The 22,586-nt window shown below is 41.2% G+C and overlaps 1 protein-coding gene and 1 non-coding gene across 14 annotated transcripts in view; one reads left to right on the plus strand and one right to left on the minus strand.

Moving 5' to 3' along the window:
* CSNK1G1 (casein kinase 1 gamma 1) overlaps positions 1–22,586 on the plus strand; it is a 211,031-nt gene that overhangs the window by 14,850 nt on the left and 173,595 nt on the right. The window lies entirely within an intron of this gene.
* On the minus strand, positions 638–770 carry LOC116276226. The gene has a single exon (XR_004185656.1). It is a non-coding gene; the product is annotated as a small nucleolar RNA SNORA48 (small nucleolar RNA).

Genomic DNA, 22,586 nt, shown 5'->3' on the forward strand with positions numbered 1-22,586 from the left:
CACAGTCTATGAAAAGATTGATCCAGTCAAAGCAGTGTGTGCTAGGTGGGGAGGAAGGAGAAATAAGCCTACAGAGGCAGAATGGGGTCTATTTTAGAAGAGTACTTTTCTTTCTGTCTTTTTTGTGTGTGTGTGAGACGAAGTTTCGCTCTTGTTGCCCAGGCTGGAGTGCAATGGCACAATCTCAGCTCACCACAACCTCCGCCTCCCAGGTTCAAGCGATTCTCCTGCCTTGGCCTCCCAAGTAGCTGGGATTACAGGCATGCGCCACTACGCCCGGCTAATTTTGTATTTTTAGTAGGAATGGGGTTTCTTCATGTTGGTTAGGCTGGTCACGATAGAAGAATGCTTTTCAAAATGTGGTTTCTTGACTAGCAGCAGCAGCGACTGCGTCTCCTGGAAATTTATTATAAATGCAGATTTTAAGGCCCTGCTCCCATACCTACTGAACTGGGAACTCTGGACAGCAATCTGTATTTTAACAAGCATGCCAGATGATTCTGATGTACACTGAAAGTTTGGAAACTGCTGTTAAGAGAGGATAATGAAAGTTAGACAGAGTAAATTAGATTTGATGTGCTAGTAAGCAGGGATCCATAGAAGATTTTTATTTATTTTTTAATCATTTACTTATTTTCCATGTATCCAAGGCACGAACCAGCCATGGGCACAGACCAAGAGCCAAGCTGGGATAAACGAGTGTTGCTTTGTCCCTGGATGACATGAGATGGTCATCACCACATTAAAGGTTCTTAATCTAGAGAGTAACAGGAGGTATTTGTATGTATTCAAGGTATATCTGATGGTGATCTGCACAATACTTTGGATTACTAAGAGACATGAATGGAGTGGGCTGGTTGAGGAAATGCAGACATAATCTAGTGGACGTAATCTAGCAGCAGTAAAGGCCTGTTCTAGGGAAGTAGTAGTGAGAAAACATAATAATAGCGATGGCAATTTATTTAGAGTTTACATAACAAGTGGCATGTTAAATGCATTTTATTCTCACAGCGAGCCACTGAAGTGTGGCTATGAATACAGTTTTGCAGATCAGCAAATGATGCAGAGAAAGGAAGGTTACTTCTGAAGTTCACACTGCTGGTATATGGTGGAGCCAGGATGTGAAGCTTAAGAATCTCTGCCTCTAAAGCCTCTTGAAGAAACAGCTAATAATATCTGGAGAGCCATGAGAAAAAGGAAAAGACTTGAGTCTGAAAAGTTTTAATCCTACTTGACAGAGAGCAAGGGGATGTCACTGTCGGAAGGGAAATAGTGCATACAGTGGGTAACAAGGGAAGTCATTTAGCTGGTTGGGAACAAACCATCTTGTAAAAGTGACCATGAGGAATAACCAATGGAAATTTTTGTATAGTACTTTTTCAGTATAAAGTTTGAAGTAACTTTCAATAGTTGAGTTTATAGGTTTTGTTTGTTCTTGCTCATGCTGACTAAATTAGAAGAGTCACCTCATCCTGCTTTTAAAAAGTGTCTTTTAGATTTTAGAGTAAATAGTCTGTGAGTAAATCATGCCCAAGAAGCTTACTGTAATACCACTTTTTCCTCTCTAAGCATCTTAGTCTTAAGACAGTTTAAGCCGAGTGTGATGGCTTATGGAGGATCACTTGAGGCCAGGAGTTCAAGACCAGCTTGGGCAACATAGCAAGACTCTGTCTCTATAAAAAATAAAAAAAATTAGCTGGGTGTCATGGCACAAGCTGGTACTCTCAGCTACTCAAGAGACTGAGGCAAGAGGATTGCTTGAGCCCAGGACTTTGAGGCTGCAGTGAGATCTGATCATGCCACTGCACTCCATCCTGAGTGACAGGGCAAAACCCTGTCTCTGAAACCAACCAACAAAATAAATAAATGACAGTTTAATAAATATTTCAGGGCAAGCACTATAGCTCACGCCTGTAATCCCAGCACTTTGGGAGACCGAAGCTGGTGGATCACGAGATCAGGAGATCGAAAGCATCCTGGCCAACATGGTGAAACCCCGGCTCTACTAAAAATATAAAAATCAGCTGGACGTGGTGGTGTATGCCTGTAATCCTAGCTACTCAGGAGGCTGAGGCAGGAGAATCACTTGAACTGGGGAGTCAGAGGTTGCAGTGAGCTGGGATTGCGCCACTGCACTCCAGCCTGGCGACAGAGACTCCGTCTCAAAAAGAAAAAAAAAAAAATTCAGTGTATTTTGTTTTAATTGGGAGGTGATAAGTGGTAAAATACTTCATGTTTGGGTAATTGCTTTCGTAAGATGCTATCAGAGCATCCTCTTATTTACTGAGGTAAAATTTATATAACAGAAAATTAACCATTGTAAAGTGCACGATTTAGTGGCATTTGGTACATTTTCAATGTTGTACAACCATAAACTCTCTCCAAAATACTTTCATCATCCCAAAGGAAACTTTATTTATTTATTTATTTATTTATTTATTTATTTATTTATTTATTTTCAGTGGCACGATCTCAGCTCACTGCATCTTCTGCCTCCCAGGTTCAAACAATTTTCCTGCCTCAGCCTCCCAAGTTGCCGGGATTACAGGTGCCCGCCACCTAACCTGGCTAAGTTTTGTGTTTTTAGTAGAGGCGAGGTTTCACCATGTTGGCCAGGCTGGTCTTGAACTCCTGACCTCAGGTGATCTGCCCACCTTGGCCTCCCAAAGTGTTGGGATTACAAGTGTGAGTCACCGCACTTGGCCAAAACTTCATACCTATTAAGCAGTTACTCTTTGCTCCTCCCTCCCTGAAACTCCTGCAAAACACTAATCTGATTTCTTTCTGTGTGGGTTTACTCATTCTTTGTATTTCACAGAAGTGGAGTCATATAATATGTGACTTTTTGTGTATATTTCTTTAATTTAGCTTTATGTTTTCTGGGTTCATCCATGTTGTAGCATGTGTAAGTACTTCATTTTAAAAATATATCCTCTGGGATAAGTAATCTCAAAAGTACTTTTTTTTTTTTTTTTTTTGAGACGGAGACTTGCATTGTTGCTCTGGCTGGAGGGCAATGGCTCCATCTCAGCTCATTGCAACCTCTGCCTCCCGGGTTCAAGCGATTCTCCTGCCTCAGCCTCCCGAGTAGCTGGGATTACAGGTGCCTGCCACAACACCCGGCTGGTTTTTTGTATTTTTATTAGAGACGGGGTTTCACTATGCTGGCCAGGCTGGTCTCGAACTCCTAACCTTGTGGTCCACCTGCCTTGGCCTCCCAAAGTGCTGGGATTATAGGTGTGAGCCACTACGCCCAGCCAGTACTTCATTTTTTTAATGGCTGAATAATATTTCATTGTGTGGCTATGCTATATTTATCTATTCTTGGACATTTTGGTTTTTCCATCTTTTGGCATTGTGAATAGTGCTGCTATGAACACTGATGTACAAGTTTTTGTTTGAATACCTTTTTTCAGTTGTTTTGGATATGTACCTGGGTTGTGCAGTATTTCTTTTACCTTTTATTTTTAAAGGAACTGCCAAATTGTTTTCAACCCTGGGTGTACCATATTACACTCCCACCAGCAGTGTAGAGGGTTTTAATTTCATCCTTTTTTTTTTTCTGAGACAGAGTCATGCTCTGTTGCCCTGGAGTGCAGTGGTGTGATCTCAGCTCACTACAACCTCCACCTTCCAGCTTCGTGTGATTCTTGTGCCTCAGCTTCCTGAGTAGCTGAGATAACAGGTGCCTGCCACCATGCCTGGCCTTTTTTTTTTTTTTTTTTGAGACGGAGTCTCACTCTGTAGCCCAGACTGGAGTGCATGGCGTGATCTTGGTTCCCTTCAATCTCCGCCTCCTGGGTTTAAGCAGCTCCCCTGCCTCAGCCTCCTGAGTAGCTAGGACTACAAGTACGTGCCACCATGCCTGGCTAATTTTTGTATTTTTAGTAGAGATGGGGTTTCAGTATGTTGGCCAGGCTGGTCTCGAACTCCTGACCTTGTGATCTGCCTGCCTTGGCCTCTCAAAATGCTGGGATTACAGATGTGAGTGAGCACACCCAGCTGCCTGGCTAATTCTTTGTATTTTTAGTAGAGGTGGGGTTTCATCATGTTGATCAGGCTAGTCTCGAACTTCTGACCTCAAATTATCCACCTGCCTCAGCCTCTCAAAGTGCAGGCCACTGCACCTGGCCTAATTTCTCCATGCCCTCAGCAACATTTGTTATTTATTTATTTATTTATTTGTTTGTATATTTATTGAGATGGAGTTTTGCTCTTATTGCCCAGGCTGGAGTGCAATGGCGTGATCTTGGCTCACTGCAACCTTTGCCTCCCGGGTTCAAGCAGTTCTCCTGCCTCAGCCTCCCAAGTAGCTGGGATTACAGGCGCATGCCACCACATCTGACCGATTTTTTGTATTTTTAATAGAGACGGGGTTTCACCATGTTGGCCAGGCTGGTCTTGAACTCTTGACCTCAGGTGATCCACTCGCCTTGGCCTCCTACAGTGCTGGGATTACAGGCATGAGCCACTGCGCCCAACCTTATTTATTTATTTGAGACAAGGTCTCACTCTGTAGCCTAGGCTGGAGTTCAGTGGTGTGATCTCGGCTCACTGCAGCCTCTGCCTCCCAGGCTCAAGCTATTCTCCCACCTTAGCCTCCTGAGTAGCTGGGACTACAGACATGTGCTACCACACCTGGCTGATTTTTTGTGTTTTTGGCGGTGATGGGGTTTCACCGTGTTGCCTAGGGTAGTCTCGAACTCCTTGGCTCAAGTGATCTGTCCTCAGCCTCCTAAAGTGCTGGGATCACAGGTGAGCCACTACACCCAGCCTTATTTTCATTTTTAGTTGTAGCCAACCTAATGGGTGTGAAGTGGTCTCTCATTGTAATTTTGATTTACATTTCCCTAATTACTATATGTTAGTAACAGCTGGGCGCAGTGGCTCACGCCTGTAATCCCAGCACTTTGGGAGGCCAAGGTAGGCAGATCACGATGTCAGGAGTTCGAGACTAGCCTGGCCAATATGGTGAAACCTGGTCTGTACTAAAAATACAAAAAATTAGTTGGGCGTGGTGGCGCGTGCCTGTAGTCTCAGCTACTCAGGAGGCTGAGGCAGGAGAATTGCTTGAACCCGAGAGATGGAGATTGCAGTTAGCCGAGATTGTGGCACTGCACTCAGGCCTGGGTGACAAAAAACAAAAAAAAAAAGTTAGTATCGTTTCTTGTGCTTATTAGCCACATACATATATACACATATATATTTGGTGAAAAATCTATTCAAGTTTTTTGCTCATTTTTTATAGCAAGTTTTTAGTTTGTTTATAACTTATCAGATTTCACATTTTAAGTAGATATTTATTTATTTATTTTGAGATGGAGTCTCGCCGTGTCACCCAGGCTGGAGTGCAATGGCACCATCTTGGCTCACTGCAACCTCCACCTCCTGGGTTCAAGCGACTCTCCTACCTCAGCCTCCCAAGTAGCTGGGATTACAGGTGCACGCCACCACACCCAGCTAAATTTTTGTATCTTTAGTAGAGATTCGGTTTCACCATGTTGGCCAGGCTGGTCTTGCACTCCCGAGCTCATGATCTACCCACCTCAGCCTCCCAAGGTGCTGGGATTACAGGCGTGAGCCACCGTGCCTGGCCTAAGTAGACATTTATTAAATGTAACTCTCTGCCTTTAATTTCCATATTTTCTGAATGATTACTGCATAGATTCACAGAACAGTTCCTTTTCTTTCTGTGCTTGCTTTAAAAAAATTATGGTAACCTGGGCGGATGCAGTGGCTCACGCCTGTAATCCCAGCACTTCGGGAGGCCGAGGTGGGCGGATCATGAGGTCAGGAGATTGAGACCACTCTGGTTAACAAGGTGAAACCCTACTACTAAAAATACAAAAAATTAACCAGGCATGGTGGCATGCGCCTGTGTTCCCAGCTACTTGGGAGGCTGAGGCAGGAGAATCGCTTGAACCCGGGAGGCGGAGGTTGCAGTGAGCTGAGATTGCACCACTGCACTCCAGCCTGGGCGACAGAGCGAGACTGTCTCAAAAAAAACAAATAAACCAAAAACGAAAAAACAACAAAAAAATTACGGTAAGCTATAAATAACATAAAATGTACCATTTTAACAGTTTTTAACACCACAGAACTGTACGATTAAGTACATTCACATTGTGCGGCTATCACTACCATTTATCTCCGGAACGTATTCGTCTCCCCCAACTGCAACTCTGTTGAACGTGAGTGTAGAAATAACTTTTTGAGCCCCTGCTTTCATTTCTTTTGAGTATATACCCAGAAGTGGAATTGATGGATCATGTGGCAAATTTATGTTTAATTTTTTGAGTAATCATCATACCATTTCTTGTTTTATAAGCGTTTATTCCATTATGTTTACCTAATGTATTGTTCTTTTTCTTTTTCTTTTTTTTTTTTTTTTTTTTGAGACAGAGTCTTCCTCTGTCGCCCAAGCTGGAGTGCAGTGGTACGATCTCCCTCCCAGTTCAAGTGATCCTCGCACCTCAACCCCCACAAGTAGTTGGGACTACAGGCATGCGCAACCACACCCAGCTAAATTTTTTTGTATTTTTAGTAAAGACAGGGTTTCACCATCTTGGTCAGGCTGGTCTTGCACTCCTGACCTCAAATGGTCTGTCCATTTCGGCCTCACATATTGCCGTGATTACAGGCGTGAGCCACCGCACCCGGCTGTATTATTTTTCTGTAGTTTACTTATGTTATTTACATTATTTATACAAACTGTGATATTAGAGAAAGCTAGATTTAAAGTTATTTCCCTGTTAACTGTTTTTATAGACTGTGAATACTAGGTGTTTACTTAGGTAAGAACTTTAAGATTAAATTTTTTTTTTTTTTTTTTGGCTCACAACTCAGGATTTAGCTGTTTTCATTAAATCGAGAATATTACATGCCTTAGTTATCAAAAATTACACAAACAGCCAGGTGCAGTTGCTCACGTCTGTAATCCCAGCACTTTGGGAAATGAAAGCAGGAGATTGCTTGGGCCCAGTAGTTTGGGGCCAGTCTGGGTAACATAGTGAGACCCCACCTTTACAAAAAATTTTAAAAATTAGGCCGGGTGCAGTGGCTAACGCCTGTAATCCCAACCCTTTGGGAGTCTGAGGCAGGTGGGTCACATGAGACCAGCGTGAGTAATATGGCAAAACCTCATCTCTACCAAAAATACAAAAATTAGCCAGGCGTGGTGATGCACGTCTGTAATCCCAGCTACTTGGGAGATTGAGGCATGAGAATCTCTTCAACCTGGGAGATAGAGATCGCAGTGAGCTGAGATCACACACTACACTCCAGCCTGGGCAACAGATCAAGACTCTGTTTCAAAAAAAAGAAAAAATAAATAAAATATTAGCTTGGCATGGTGGCACATGCCTGTAGTCCCAGCTATTCAAGGAGGCTGAGGTGAGAGGATTGCTTGAGCCCAGGAGGTCAAGGCTGCAGTGAGCCATGATCATGCCACTGCACTCCAGCCTGAGTGACAGAGTGAGATCCTGTCTCAAAAGCAAAATAACAATAATACTGGGACAGGCCTGTAATCCCAGTAGTTTGGGAGGCTGAGGTGGGCGGATCACGAGGTCAAGAGTTCAAGACCAGCCTGGCCAACATGGTGAAACCCCATCTCTACGAAGAATACAAAGATTAGCCAGGCGTGGTGACACGTGCCTGTAATCCTAGCTACTCAGGAGGCTGAGGCAGGAGAATCGCTCGAACCTGGGAGGTGGAGGCTGCAGTGAGCTGAGAGAGCGCCACTGTACTCCAGCCTGGGCAGCAGAACAAGACTCCGTCTCGAGAAAAAAAGAAATAATGATACTACACAAAGATTACTCAGTTTTGAGTTGGGTTTATGGTTTTATAATGTTCATGCCAAACCTCATCATCATAAAATATCTAGCAGAGATAAATATGAAACTGTTTGATCAGTAAATTTAGACAAAAGTGTTTGCTGACAATTCTGAAGACATTTGAAATTTTATTTAACCAAGAATTTTAAAGCCAGTGTTTTTATTAAAAACTTATGTCTTGTGAACTTGAAAATCATTTGAGCTTATATACTTAATTTACAAGTACTCCTTTACTGGTAAGACAGTTTGGTACCTTGTGACCACAACACATAACAACATACATGTATATATACGTACATACATACATATACACAAAGATACTATAGCTCTTGCTTCAGAACTCTATCCCTGAGATATAAATACAAACTTACGAGCTTACAAAAAAAAAAATGTTGGATCCAAACAGTGGTTTTTATCTCAGCATCAGCAGAAAAATAACAGCAGATCTAAAGCAGGCAGTAAAGAAAATAGAAAAATATGCTGGGTGGCTCATGCCTGTAATCACAGCACTTTGGGAGGCTAAGGTGGGTGGATCCCTTGAGCCCAGGAGTTTGAGACCAGCCTTGGCAACATGGTGAAACCCCGTCACTACAAAAAAAAAACACAAAAATTAGCTATGTGTGGTGATGCATGCCTATAGTCCCATCTACTCAGGAAGCTGAGTGAGAGGGTCCCCAGATCCTGGGTAGTGGAAGTTGTGGTGAGCCAAGATGGCACCACTGCACCCCAGCCTGGGTGACAGATTGATACCCTGTTTCAAAAAAAGAAAAAAGAACTTAGGAGCTCTGTAGTTGCAGGTTGACCTTTGGACTCTGAGTTTTCTTTTCTTTTTCTCTCTCTCTGTTTTTTTTTTTTTTTTGAGTTGGAGTCTCACTGTGACTTAATTTTTGTATGCAGTGAAGATAAAGGTCCAAGGCCGGTGTGGTGGCTTATGCCTGTAATCCTAGCACTTTGGTAGGCCAAGGCGGGCAGATCACTTGAGGTCAGGAGGTTGAGACCAGCATAACAATATGGCGAAACTCCGTCCCTACTAAAAACACAAAACTTAGTTGGGCATGGTTGCATTCACCTGTAATCCTAGCTACTCGGGAGGTTGAGGCACGAAAATCACTTGAACCAGAGGTGGAGGTTGTAGTGAGCCGAGACAGCACCACTGCACTCCAGCCTGGGCAACAGAGTAAGACTGTCTCAAAAAAAAAGATAAAAGTCAATTTTTTTTTTCATGTGGGTTTCCATTTGTTGAAGAGACCATTCTTTCCCTGATGAATGCTCTTGACACCCTTGTTGAAAATCATTTGATCATAGATGTATGGGTTTCCTTCTGGACACTCAGTTCTGTTTCATTGATCTGTATGTCTGTCCTTTTGCCAGCACCAGACAATTGCAATTATTATAGCTTTGTAGTAATTTTGAAATCAGGAAGTGAATCTTCCAATTTTATTTTTCTTTTTGAAGATTGTTTTGGCTGATAAAATTTTATACTTATTGCCCTGTCGTTTGCAGTATTCATTGACAAGGAATTTATTTACATTTTCAAATGACATTGTACTTTATGGTTTGTGTGGGTACCCTTTAACTGGATACCCAGTTTCTTCCTCCCGTCCGTTATGATGTTTTTGTGATTCATTTCGCTTACCTACAACCTGTAATCATCCAATACATTGCTATTATTTTGAAGAAATTGTTACCTAAACAATTTAGACTAAGAAAAGTAAGATTTGATTGTACCTTCATTTCTTCCTTCTCTAACATTCCTTGTTTATGTAGATTCAAATTTTTTTTTTTTTTTTTTTTGAGACGGAGTTTTGCTCTGTCGCCCAGGCTGGAGTGCAGTGACCGGAGGCCGAGGTGGGTTGCTTGGGCTCAGGAAACGGAGGTTACAGTGAGCTGAGATCATGCCACTGTACTCCAGCCTGGGTGAAAGGTGAGACCCTGTCTCAAAAAACAAACAAACAAACAAAAAAAAGCCAAAAAAAAAAAAAAAGACTTCAATCTTCTAGTACGTTCATTGATTTTAGACATAATTTTGTAATGATTAGACTAATGAGGGGATATTACACTTAAAGATATTTATGCACAAAGTTTGGCATGCATGTCTACGTATATATGTGTACATATATGTATGCTTACGTGTGTGTGTGTGTGTGTGTGTGTGTATATATATATATATATTTTTTTTTTTTTTGAGGCAGAGTGTTACTCTGTCGCCTGGGCTGGAGTGCAATAGCATGATCCCAGCTTACTGCAACCTCTGCCTCCCAGGTTCAAGCGATTCTCCTGCCTCAGCTTCCTGAGTAGCTGGAATTACAGGCATCTGCCACCACTCCTGGCTACTTTTTGTATTTTTAGTAGAGACAGGGTTTCACCATGTTGACCAGGCTGATCTCAAACTCCTGACCTCGAGTGATCCTCCCACTTCAGCCTCCCAAAGTACTAGTGTTACAGATGTGAGCCACTGTGCGTAGCCTACATATATAGTTTTAAAAAGTATTTCGTTATATGAATTGTGATTGGTAAAGGCATGAGCAGTTTAGAAGGTGGGACAAGATAAAAGCGAATTATAGGGCCGGGCGCGGTGGCTCAAGCCTGTAATCCCAGCACTTTGGGAGGCCGAGACGGGCGGATCACGAGGTCAGGAGATCGAGACCATCCTGGCTAACACCGTGAAACCCCGTCTCTACTAAAAATACAAAAAAAAACTAGCCGGGCGAGGTGGCGGGCGCCTGTAGTCCCAGCTACTTGGGAGGCTGAGGCAGGAGAATGGCGTAAACCCGGGAGGCGGAGCTTGCAGTGAGCTGAGATCCGGCCACTGCACTCCAGCCCAGGCTACCGAGCAAGACTCCGCCTCAAAAAAAAAAAAAAAAGCGAATTATAGCCTGGTGCGTGTGTGTAATCCCAGCACTTTGGGAGGTTGAGGTGGGCAGATCAGGTGAGCCCAGGAGTTTGAGACCAGCGTGGGCAGCATGATGAAACCCTCTACAAAAAATATAAAAATATAAAAATTAACGAGGCATCGTGGCATGCCACTGGAGTCCCAGCCAGTTGGGGCTGAGGTGGGAGGATCACTTGAGCCCAGGAGGCGGAGGTTGCAGTGAACTGGGTTCATGCCACTGCATTCCAGCCTGGGTGATGAGAATGAGACTCTGTCTCAAAAAGAAAGCTAATTATAGAAGAGTAGATGTTGGGGAAGAGAAAACAAGATTTGTCTGAAAATCAGTATGCTATCAATATGCTAATACTTTAAATTTTGGTAATAGTTGTTAAAAGGGAGCTTTGCATTTTCTATTTTGATTATGTCCCATGTATCCTAGCCATTTTATATATGAGACATTGTCCTTTCATCTTTAAAGTGGAGATTTTATGTAGTTGGTGATTAAAATTATTTATTTACTTTATTATTATTTTTTGAGATAGAGTCTTACTTTGTCGCCCAGGCTAGAATGTGGTGGCACAATTTTGGCTCACTACAAACTGCAACCTCCATCTCCTGGTTTCAAATGCTTCTTGTGTCTCAGCCCCCTGAGTAGCTGAGATTACAGGTGCATACCACCATCCCTGGCTAATTTTTGTATTTTTAGTAGAAACAGAGTTTTGCCATGTTGGCGACGCTAGTCTTGAACTCCTGACCTCAGGTGATCCACCTGCCTCAGCCTTCTAGTGTGTTGGGATTACAGAAGTGAGCCACTGCGCCTGGCATAAAATTATTTATTATTATTATCAAGGGTATAAAAGGAAAAGGGGTAAGTGAAACCCAGTTATCTCTTGAGTAACAGCGTTTTTCCTATTCTAGAATTATAAAGCATTGATTCAGACGTGGACTTTTATGCAGCCAAATTACAAAATTATGTGAATTTCACTACATTGTCTTTATCATTGAAGTTGGCCCAGGCTCATGGGAATCCTGTGGGTGTGTTAGGTGTTTTTGTGTCTGTATTTTTGGCTTCTGAGCAGGCTACTAGAGGAGAGTTGGTTTTAACTAATGCTTCACAAAGCAATGCTGAAATATGAGTTTTGGGCTTTATTTTATTTTTTTACGGTGGGCTTTGTTGTGGTGGACCAACCAGTTATTTCCTTTTTCATTGTGCCTTTTTTGGCTTTAAAGAAGAAACACGTTTTTACTCATTGCTTTTAATATTTTAAAATGAAACTGATACTTAAGTCTCATTTTTGTCAACTGGTATTGAATACAGAGTTAGTGATACTTTTCCCATGTTGAAGCCGTGGGGGAGGCTATAGCTTCCTACTTGTCTCAAACATAATTTTTTTAGTTGTTCACTAGGTTTCAGTAGAGGGGCTATTTTCCAGTCAGAGTCTTTTCGTCTAGTGATCCTGGCAGTCTGGTTCGGCAGCTAACAGCAAGTAATTTTTGTTTTTTTAACTTATTTGGAATGTTTGCCAGTTTATCTTTCTTTACTATCGTCGTACATAGACCCAGAAGACTTAATAAGTTCTTGTGAATTCAGTATGGAGTCACAGGAAGGAAAGGGGAAATTTCTGGGTCTGTTTGCAATGGTATACCTAAATAATGGTAAACTGGCAAACAAGCCAGAGAAATTCAAGTTCACATTCAAACAAATTCTTTTCAGGATTCTCTTGGTTTGTGGAGGCACAAAAACAACAGTAGAAACTTTTTGGCCCTCTGTGTGAATATGAGGAGAGGTCCTTTTACAAAGGTTGTGGGTGGCTTGTCTAACTAGTTCACTTACCTACTTACCTCTAACTTCCTATATGCTGCTTTGAAGCTGTTTATAGGAAGAAGAGGGATGAAAAGAAGAGACACTCTTTATGGGTAGCTCCACATTTCTGATCAGATTTTTTCTTTATGTGTGGTGGTCATTCTTATTTTACCAATGAAGAAATTGAGGCATAGTCAAAGATTACTATTTCCTTGCATTCTCTGCCCATTGCTTTATTTTTTCAACCTTTCTATTAAATTAGTATATTTTCCCCATCCTTAACCTTGTGAAACCATTCTAACTTCCTTCTGTACAGAGAAGGTGAATTGAAATAGTCATTCACCTGTTAGTGATTTCAGCCCAATTCCCTTCATTGGCAGATTGCAATATTGGGACTGCATTGGTTCTGATCATAAAATAAACTTCTGGTGGATTTCTGACACCCACAAAAAGTAGGGTGTCTTTCTATACCTTTGAAATAAAAAGGCAAGAGTAGATTAGAAGTCTGTAAACAGACTTTACAGTTACTGTTTCTTAAGTTTGGCTGCCCATAGAAATTTACCAACACCCTGAAACAGTTACTTGAGAGAATTGCTGATAGGGGGATAGAGTTAGGTAGCATATTTGTATGAATATTTTTTCAACCAAGGATAGAAAGGGAAAGGTAGTGTTTTCACAGTTTAAAACAGTAGTGACATTCATTTTATTGCATAAGTAATATAATGAAAATAATTACAAATTAAAGGAAAAAATGAATTTCATCACCCTAACATGTACATTATTTTTATTTTCCATTCTACTTCACTTTTGTTTGTCTATAAGTATACCTAATGTTTGTTATTTGGTAATCATAAATACATTTTTATAATCTAAAGCTGTATTTTAAGAATTAGGGATATTGAGAAAGTTTAGGGATTTTGGAAATCAATGGCAAAGACTAGAAAATAATCGTTCCTTAAAGTTTTTTTGTAGAGGAAACGCTTTTTTTCTTTTTTTTTTGAAATAGAGTTTCACTCTTGTTGCCCAAGCTGGAGTCTAATGGTGCAATCTTGGCTCACTGCAACCTCTGCCTCCCGGGTTCAAGCGATTCTCCAGCCTCAGCCACCCAAGTAGTTGGGATTACAGGCATGCACCACCAAACCCGGCTAATTTTTTGGTTTCACCATGTTAGCCAGACTGGTCTTGAACTCCTGACTTCAGGTGATCTGCCCACTTTGGCCTCTCAAATTGCTGGGATTACAGGCATGAGCCACGGTGCCCGGCCTGGTAGAGGAAACTCTTTAGGATATTTGAAGGGATGAAGGAAGAAAAGAGTAAGGAAATGAAATGTGCAGGTAAAGTATAATGCAGAACCACTGGCATAACATAATGTTACATTTATTATCAGTTAAGGATAGGTACAATTTATTTCCTGTGTTATGGGAAGCTATTCTTAGAAGAATGTCTTCCTACTATTAAACACCTAAATTTTGTTGCAGCCACAATAGAAGGCTAATACAACATGTAATCAGAGTCCCACATACAAACTAATGAGGGAAGGATAAGAGACATTGACTAACTTTAAACTTTAAGTTAAATGTACATTTTAAAATTTCTAGAGTAGCCCCTGAAAGAATAATAGTTGGAGTAGAAAGCAAACGGAATGGGAGAGGGAGACCTCAAATATGGGGGGAAAAAAAAAAAAGGAGAGAGAAAAAAGGGTAGGACAAAGATATGGTAGAAATAATATGGTAGAAATAAGGGCAAATATGTCATTGGTCATAATGAATATAAACGGATTAAATGCTGTAGTTAAAAGATAAAATTGGCGGGGCACAGTGGCTCACGCCTGTAATCCCAGTACTTTGGGAGGCTGAGGCAGGCAGATCACGAGGTCAAGAGATCGAGATCATGTGGCCAACATAGTGAAACCCCGTCTCTACTAAAAATAAAAATATTAGCTGGGCGTGGTGGCGCGTGCCTGTAGTCCCAGCTACTCTGGAAGCTGAGGCAGGAGAATAGCTTGAACCCGCGAGGCGGAGGTTGCAGTGAGCCGAGATCACCCCATTGCACTCCAGCCTGGTGACAGAGCAAGACTCTGTCTCAAAAAACAAAAACAAAAGATAAAATTGTTGACTGGGCGCGGTGGCTCACACCTGTTATCCCAGCACTTTGGGAGGCTGAGGCAGGCAGATCACCTGAGGTCAGGAGTTTGAGACCAGCCTGACCAACATGGAGAAACCCTGTCTCTACTAAAGATACAAAATTAGCTGGGCGTGGTGGCACATGCCTGTAATCCCGGGTATTTGGGAGGCTGAGGCAGGAGAATCGTTTGAACCCAGGAGGTGGAGGTTGTGGTGAGCCAAGGTCGTGCCACTGCACTCCAGCCTGGGCAACAAGAGCGAAACTCCGTCTCAAAAAAGAAAAGATAAAATTGTCAGACTGTATGTAAAAATACAAGACAACTATATGTGGTTTTTAGGAGATTAAAATATTAGCACAGAGACAAGTTGAAAGTAAAAGAATAGAAAATTATATATCTGGCAAAATGTCAACCAAAAGAAATTAGTATCATTATGTAATAAAAAATAAATAGACTGTAGGGTATGGAGCATTACTAGTAACAGTATCAGTGTTTCAGATGGGAATTGCTTTTTGTTGCTGGGTAGAGATGGAAGTAACAGTGGCTTAAAGACAGATATTTATTTTTATCCCACATAAGGGATTCTAAAGTTTGGCAGTTTAGTGCTGATAATGAAGATTTCATTTTCTTATCAAGGTTCTAGTATACCTCTTTGTTTCTGTGCCACCATCTTTAACATGTGGTTAATGTTGTGGTCCAGGATGTTTGGAATACCAGCTCTCACAGATTGCTTGCTGGGCAGGTGGAGCACATACAGGCTATCAGTTCATTTCTTAAAGTTGTTTCTTCTTTTTCTTTTTCTTTTTTTTTGTTTTTGTGTGTGTGTGTGTGTGTGTGTGTATGTTTTTTTGTTTGTTTGTTTTGAGACAGTGCCTCACTCTGTTGCCCAGGCTGGAGTGCCGTGGTGTGATCATGGCTCACTGCAGCACCAACTACCCAGGCTTTAAGTGATCCTCCCACCTCAGCCTCCTGAGTAACTGGAACCACAGGCACACACCACCATGCCTGACTAATTTTTTTTTTTTTTTTTTTTTTTTTTTTTGAGACGGAGTCTTGCTCTGTTACCCAGGCTGGAGTGCAGTGGCCGGATCTCAGCTCACTGCAAGCTCCGCCTCCCAGGTTCACGCCATTCTCGGGCCTCAGCCTCCCGAGTAGCTGGGACTACAGGCGCCCGCCACCTCGCCCGGCTAGTTTTTTGTATTTCTTAATAGAGACGGGGTTTCACCGTGTTAGCCAGGATGGTCTCGATCTCCTGACCTCGTGATCCGCCCGTCTCGGCCTCCCAAAGTGCTGGGATTACAGGCTTGAGCCACCGCGCCCGGCCATGCCTGACTAATTTTTAAAAAACGATCTATAGAGACAGGATTTCGCCATATTACCCAGTCTGATCTTGAGCTCCTGGGCTCAAGTGATCCTCTGACCTCGGCCCGCCAAAGTGCTGGGATTACAGGCATGAACCAACATACATAGCCTTAAAGTGGTTTCACAGAAGTTCCACCTAGCAACTTCATTAGCCCTTTGCTGCAAGGTGGTTAGGCTGCCCAGAATAAAACTGGGCTTTACTGAGGGAGTGGTGATTCTGCGAAAGCCACCTGCAGTCTCTACCACATCATATAACAATAAAAGGTTTAGTTTACCAGGAAGATACTGGAATTCTGTTATTTATACCAGATAATACAGGTTCAACATACATAAACCTACATAACAACTACAAGGAGAAATTTATAAATTCACCGTTATATTAGAATAGATATTTTTAACATTAAAACAACACTTCCTGCCAGCAGAGATGTGCTAAAGGAAAAAAAAAATCATTAAAACAACACAACAAGACAGAGCTATTGGGTGAATATAGAACATTGTACTCAAGTTTTAAAGAATTAGTTTCATACAATGACTACTATTTGCAGATATAGTTACTTTGTGGAATCCAAAATTTCTGATAATGCAAGAGGTAACAACCTTAAAAGTAGACCTGAAAATCTCAACAAATTCAAAGAATATGTATTGTATGGACCAAACCTTCGATGACAGTGCAAGCTAAATTAGGACTCAGTTTTTTTTAAAAGGTGACCTTTAAAAATGTTTGGAAATTTAAAAGAACACATCTAAATAACTCTTGAGGTTACAAAAGAAATAATGATAGAGGTTTACCAACACGTAATATTGAATGTTAATTTAAAAAAAATCAAAATTTATGGATACAACTTAGTGGTTCTTGGGCATAGCATATAGTCAAGTTTCATAAATATTCTGTGAGAGTTTGAAAAGACCATTCTCTAGTTGAGGGCAGTGGTATTAATAATAGAGGAAAACAGCTTCAGAAATTGAGAACTGTCAGTCGCTCCTCCTGATTTAATATTAGCATTCAAGGCCTTGTGCAATTTGTCCTCTGACTGTTGTCAGTGGGCACTATTGCTCCTCCTATTTCTTTTGTTTTAACCTTAATTACATAATTACAGTTCCCTCATTAGAGACTAGTGGTTCTAAAATGTTAGCATGTATTGGAATTTTCTGGAGGGTTTGTTAAAACACAAATTGCTGGCTGGGCGCTGTGGCTCATGTCTGTAATCCCAGCACTTTGGGAGGCCAAGGTGGGTGGATCACCTGATGTCAGGAGTTTGAGACCAGCCTGGCCAACATGGTGAATCCCTGTCTCTACTAAAAACACAGAAATTGGCCGGGCATGGTGGTGGGTGCCTATAATCCCAGCTACTTGGGAGGCTGAGGCAGGAGAATGGCTTGAACCTGGGAGGCGGAGGCTGCAGTGAGCTGAGGTCGTGCCACTATACTCCAGCCCGGGTGAGAGAGTGAGACTCCACCTCAAAACAACAACAACAGTAAAAAACAAAAAAACACAGATTTCTGGGCCTCACCCCCTGAATTTCTGATTCAACTCATCTGGGGTAGGGCCCCCAAATTTCCATTTTCAGCAGATTTGCAGATGGTGTTCATGCTGGTGACCTAGAGACAATGCTTTGAGAATCACTGTACTAGAGATTACATTCTCTTGACTGTACCCCTTGTAACAGCTAGTTCTTTTCCTACAGCCCCTTTTCTCTCCTCCTTAACTTTTTCCCCTCAGAATCCCACACTTTAACTCTCCCCTTTTCTTGGAAGTATTTTTTTTTGAGATGGAGTTTCTCCCTTGTTGCCCAGGCTGGAGTACACTGGTGTGATCTTGGCTCACTGCTACCTCCACCTCCCGGGTTCAAGTCATTCTCCTGCCTCAGCCTCCCAAGTAGCTGTGATTACAGGTGTGCACCACCATGCCCAGCTAATTTTGTATTTTTAGTAGAGACGGGCGTTTTATCGTGTTGGTCAGGCTGGTCTCGAACTCCCGACCTCAGGTGATCCACCCACCTCCACCTCCCAAAGTGCTGGGATTACAGGCGTAAGCCACTGCACCTGGCTGGAAGTGTTTTTAACTATCAAGTTGTTAGATGTCCCATGCCTGTGCTTACTTAGAAAATGGTTCTTGCACATCTGTAAAAGTCTTCATCTTACTATCATACTAAATATCACTTCACATCCATTAAGATAGCTATTAAAATATATATATACACACACACACACACACACACACACACACAAAGTAAAAAAGTGGTGAGGATGTGGAGAAATTGGAACTCTATTTATTGCTGGTGGGAATATAAAATGCCACAGCCATTGTGGAAAACAGCTTGGCAGTTTGTCAAAAGGTTACACGTAGGACTACCATATGGACCCAGCAGTCCTCTCTTAGGCATATATCTAAAAGAATCAAAAACAGGGTGTTAAACAGATATTTGTACAATACCTTATAGCAGCATTCATGATAGCCAACCAAGTGCCTGTTGACATATGAGTGGATAAACAATATGTACATACAAAGGAAGGAAATTCTGACACATGCTATGACATGGGTGGACTTTGGAAACATGCTTAGTGTAATAAGTCAGACACAGGACAAATATTGCATGATTTCACTTATGAGCTACCTAGGATAGACAAATTCAAAGACAAAGTAGAACAGAGGTTATCAGGGGCTGATGGGGCAGAGAAAAGCGGAGCTTTTGTTTAATGGGTTCAGAATTAATGTTGAGGATAATGAAAATATTTTGGGTATAGATACTGGAGACTGTTACACAATATTGTGAATGTGTTTAATGCCACAAATTGTACATTTACAAAAGGTTAAATTATAAATATTATGTTATATATATTTTATCACAGTAAAAAACAAAACCGGGTGGGTTCACATCTGTAATCCCAGAGCTTTGGGAAACTGAGGTGGGAGGATCACTTGAGGTTAGGAGTTTGAGACCAGCCTAGACAACATAATGAGACCCATTCTACAAAAAATAAAATAGGCATGGTGGTACCTGTAGTCCTAGCTGTTCGGGAGGCTGAAGTGGTAGAATAGCTTGAACCCAGGAGTTCAAGGCTGCAGTGAGCTCTCATGGTGTGACTGCATTTCAGCCTGGGTGACAGAGCAAGATTTTGTCTCTTAAAACAGACAAACAAAAATGTTAGTATATTGCTGGAAAAACTTATTAGAAGTCTTTTTTGGTGATAAAGTTTCACTTTCTTTTTTTGTCATGTGTTTCTATGAGTTCCGCTTGCTTTTTGTTTTGTTTTGTTTTGTATTGTTTTGTTTGAGACGGAGTCTTGCTCTGTCGCCCAGGCTGGTGTGTAGTGGTGAGATCTTGGCTCACTGCATCCTCCATCTCCCAGGTTCAAGTGATTCTCCTGCCTCAGCCTCACAAGTAGCTGGGATTACAGGTGCCCGCCACCACGCCCAGCTAATTTTTGCATTTTTAGTAGAGATGGGATTTCACCATGTTGGCCAGGCTGCTCTTGAACTCCTGACCTCAGGTGATCTGCCCGTCTTGGCCTCCCAAAGTGCTGGAATTACAGGTGTGAACCACTGTGCCCGACCAAGTTCTGCTTTTTTCAAAATAACAAGCATATGTTTCTGTAATCAGAAAAAAGCAAATATATGTTAAAAAGATATGTTAATATTTATTAAATATGTTTATGTGAAGGATTTTCTGTAATGTAAATCTCACTAGTTAAAGTTTTTATGTTACTTGAGTAGATGATTTTTCCATAGGATTATGACTAAAACTGAGTTTTCCATAGAACTGTTACTAACCTGTAAACTTCCTCTCTAATAAAAGTTATATTTTCCTTGGTTATAGATGCTTTCTTGTTTGTTATATCTATGTCAGTTATTTTGAACCTCTTACATTTCATATCAAAAATTATTATTATTGTTGTTGTTTTGTTTGAGATAGAGTCTTGCTAAGTTGCCCAGGCTGATCATGAACTCCTGGACTCAGAGTGATCCTCCCACCTCAGTCTCTTGAGTAGCCGGGATTATAGGCACATATCACAGGACCTGCCAAAATTATTTTTTAAATTTATCAATTAAGCAATTAAGCAATTAATCATATTCAGTGACAAAGGTAAGTATTGAGTGTAGGTAGCATTTATGCTGACTTCAGTAGAATTCCTGGGCTTTGAAACAAATGAGAAAGAAAGGAAGAAAGGAAGTATGTTGAGTGTGGCTTATACACTTTGAGGATATTGTGGTTTTGTTTGGTAATTTTCTTGTGAATAGAATAAGGAGTGAAATGAGAGAGATTTAATCTAGTTAATCAAGATAATTTGTCAAGTAAATGTCAGTTACTTGAAAACAGTCAATTCATTTTTACATTTGTTTACTCTGTTTTGGGCACAGTGCTTTGAACGGTTTAGGTACATAAGTCAGAGAGCAGTCCCTAGTCCCATAGAGTTCCACAGAATGGTTTGATAGGCAGACAGGTAAAAAAATAGCCACATAAATGGATAGATGGATATATGAATTAAGATTAATATTATTCATTCATGCTCCATAAATTTATTGAGCAACTGTTATGCTATGTGTTAGGACTAGTGTAGGTACTGGGGGTATAGTGACAAACAGGAAATATTTGTGCTTACATTGAAAAAGATTACTGGCATGTTGCAGGTAAATTTTATTTTCTCCTTATTCTTACAATTTTGAAATGAAATAACTAGGACAAGACAGGAACAACAGCAAGAATTTGTTGACTCAACCTTGGAGGAACTCAAGTGAAGATGTAGTTTGTATGACAGTCTAGTATTTTCTTTTTTTTTAAATTATTATACTTTAAGTTCTAGGGTACATGTGCACAACGTGCAGGTTTGTTACATATGTATACATGTGCCATGTTGGTGTGCTGCACCCATCAACTCGTTAGCACCCATCAACTCGTCATTTACATCAGGTATAACTCCCAATGCCATCCCTCCTCCCTCCCCCCTCCCCACAATAGGCCCCGGTGTGTGATGTTCCCCTTCCCGTGTCCAAGTGATCTCATTGTTCAGTTCCCACCTATGAGTGAGAACATGTGGTGTTTGGTTTTCTGTTCTTGCGATAGTTTGCTGAGAATGATGGTTTCCAGCTGCATCCATGTCCCTACAAAGGACACGAACTCATCATTTTTTATGGCTGCATAGTATTCCATGGTGTATATATGCCACATTTTCTTAATCCAGTGACAGTCTAGTATTTTCTTGATCAACAGAAAAGGTTGAAATTCTAATTGTTTCCATCAACATTAGGATTCTTTACCACTAAGCTTTGTGATAGGGTTTTTAAAAAAATAATAATTGTTAAAGTTGGTTATTAAAGCTTAAAATTCAAATCGTCAGTCACAAAGTAAATATTCATGAAAGAAACATACTGGTATATTCTTTTTTTTTTTTTTTTTTTTTGAGACAGAGTTTCGCTCTTGTTGCCCAGGCAGGAGTGCAGTGGCGTGATCTTGGCTCCTTGCAACCTCCACCTCTCGGGTTCAAGCGATTCTCCTGGCTCAGCCTCCCTAGTAGCTGCGATTGCAAGCACCCACCACCATGTCCAGCTAATTTTTTGTATTTTAGTAGAGACGGGGTTTCACTATGTTGGCCAGGCTGGTCTCAAACTCCTGACCTCAGGTGATCCACCTGCCTCAGCCTCCCAAAGTGCTGGGATTACAGGCGTGAGTCACCACTCCCGACTCAGAAACATACTGATTCTTGAGGAGGTAGATTGTGATGAGGCAGTTAGTGGAAAAATCAAGTCAGTAATTTCTTGGGACAGTCATCAAGGCTGCCTTTTCGTGTTCTGTAGGCAGTCATGGTAACTGCCTTTGTTACCAAAGTGTAGTTATCAAAGCCCTTATTTTTTAAGGAAAAGTATAATAATTCAAAGAAACATGAGGATCAGGACCTTTGTGACACTTTATTTTTATGCCAGTAAGAAGTGTCTGGCTCCTCAATACTGGTTTCATCTTGATTGTTTTATTATTTATTTTCCTTGAGTAGGGAAGAAAAGCCATCTCTCAGATAAGGTTATTTTTTTATTGTTTTAGCCTAGCTTTACTTAGAAAAATTTTTAGTGAAGTAGATAAAACTCTTTATCAGGTATTGAAATATGTTTTTCCTAAAAGCATGTATTAGGCTGCCCTTCTCACACAAGATGTGTTCTGAAATGACAGATTTGCAACAGATTCTGATTTTCTTTGTAGACTATGTTAACTGAGCAGTACTTGTAAAATAATTCAGTAATCTGAATCTTTGTAGTACCTCTTCTGGAGTTATTAGGGAAAGCAAAAATGGAAATAATATTGTGGTTTCTAGGCTTACCCTAAATTAGGTAGTTACAGAAGTACACTTTTTGGTGAAGGTAAGTTTAAGTGCTGTCATCTGTTAGATAAAACAGGGGTCCTGAAGCTCTGGGCCACAGACCAGTAGTGGTTCATGGCCCATTAGGAACCGGGCTGCACAGCAGGAGGTGAATGGCAGGTGAGCAAGTAAAGCTTCATCTGTGTTTAAAGCCACTCCCCATCGCTTGCATTACTGCCTGAGCTCCACCTCCTGTCAGATCAGTGGCAACATTAGATTCTTGTAGGAGCGTGAATCCTATTG

Source organism: Papio anubis, chromosome 7, assembly GCF_008728515.1.
Source record: "Papio anubis isolate 15944 chromosome 7, Panubis1.0, whole genome shotgun sequence".
Taxonomy (NCBI): Eukaryota; Metazoa; Chordata; class Mammalia; order Primates; family Cercopithecidae; genus Papio; species Papio anubis.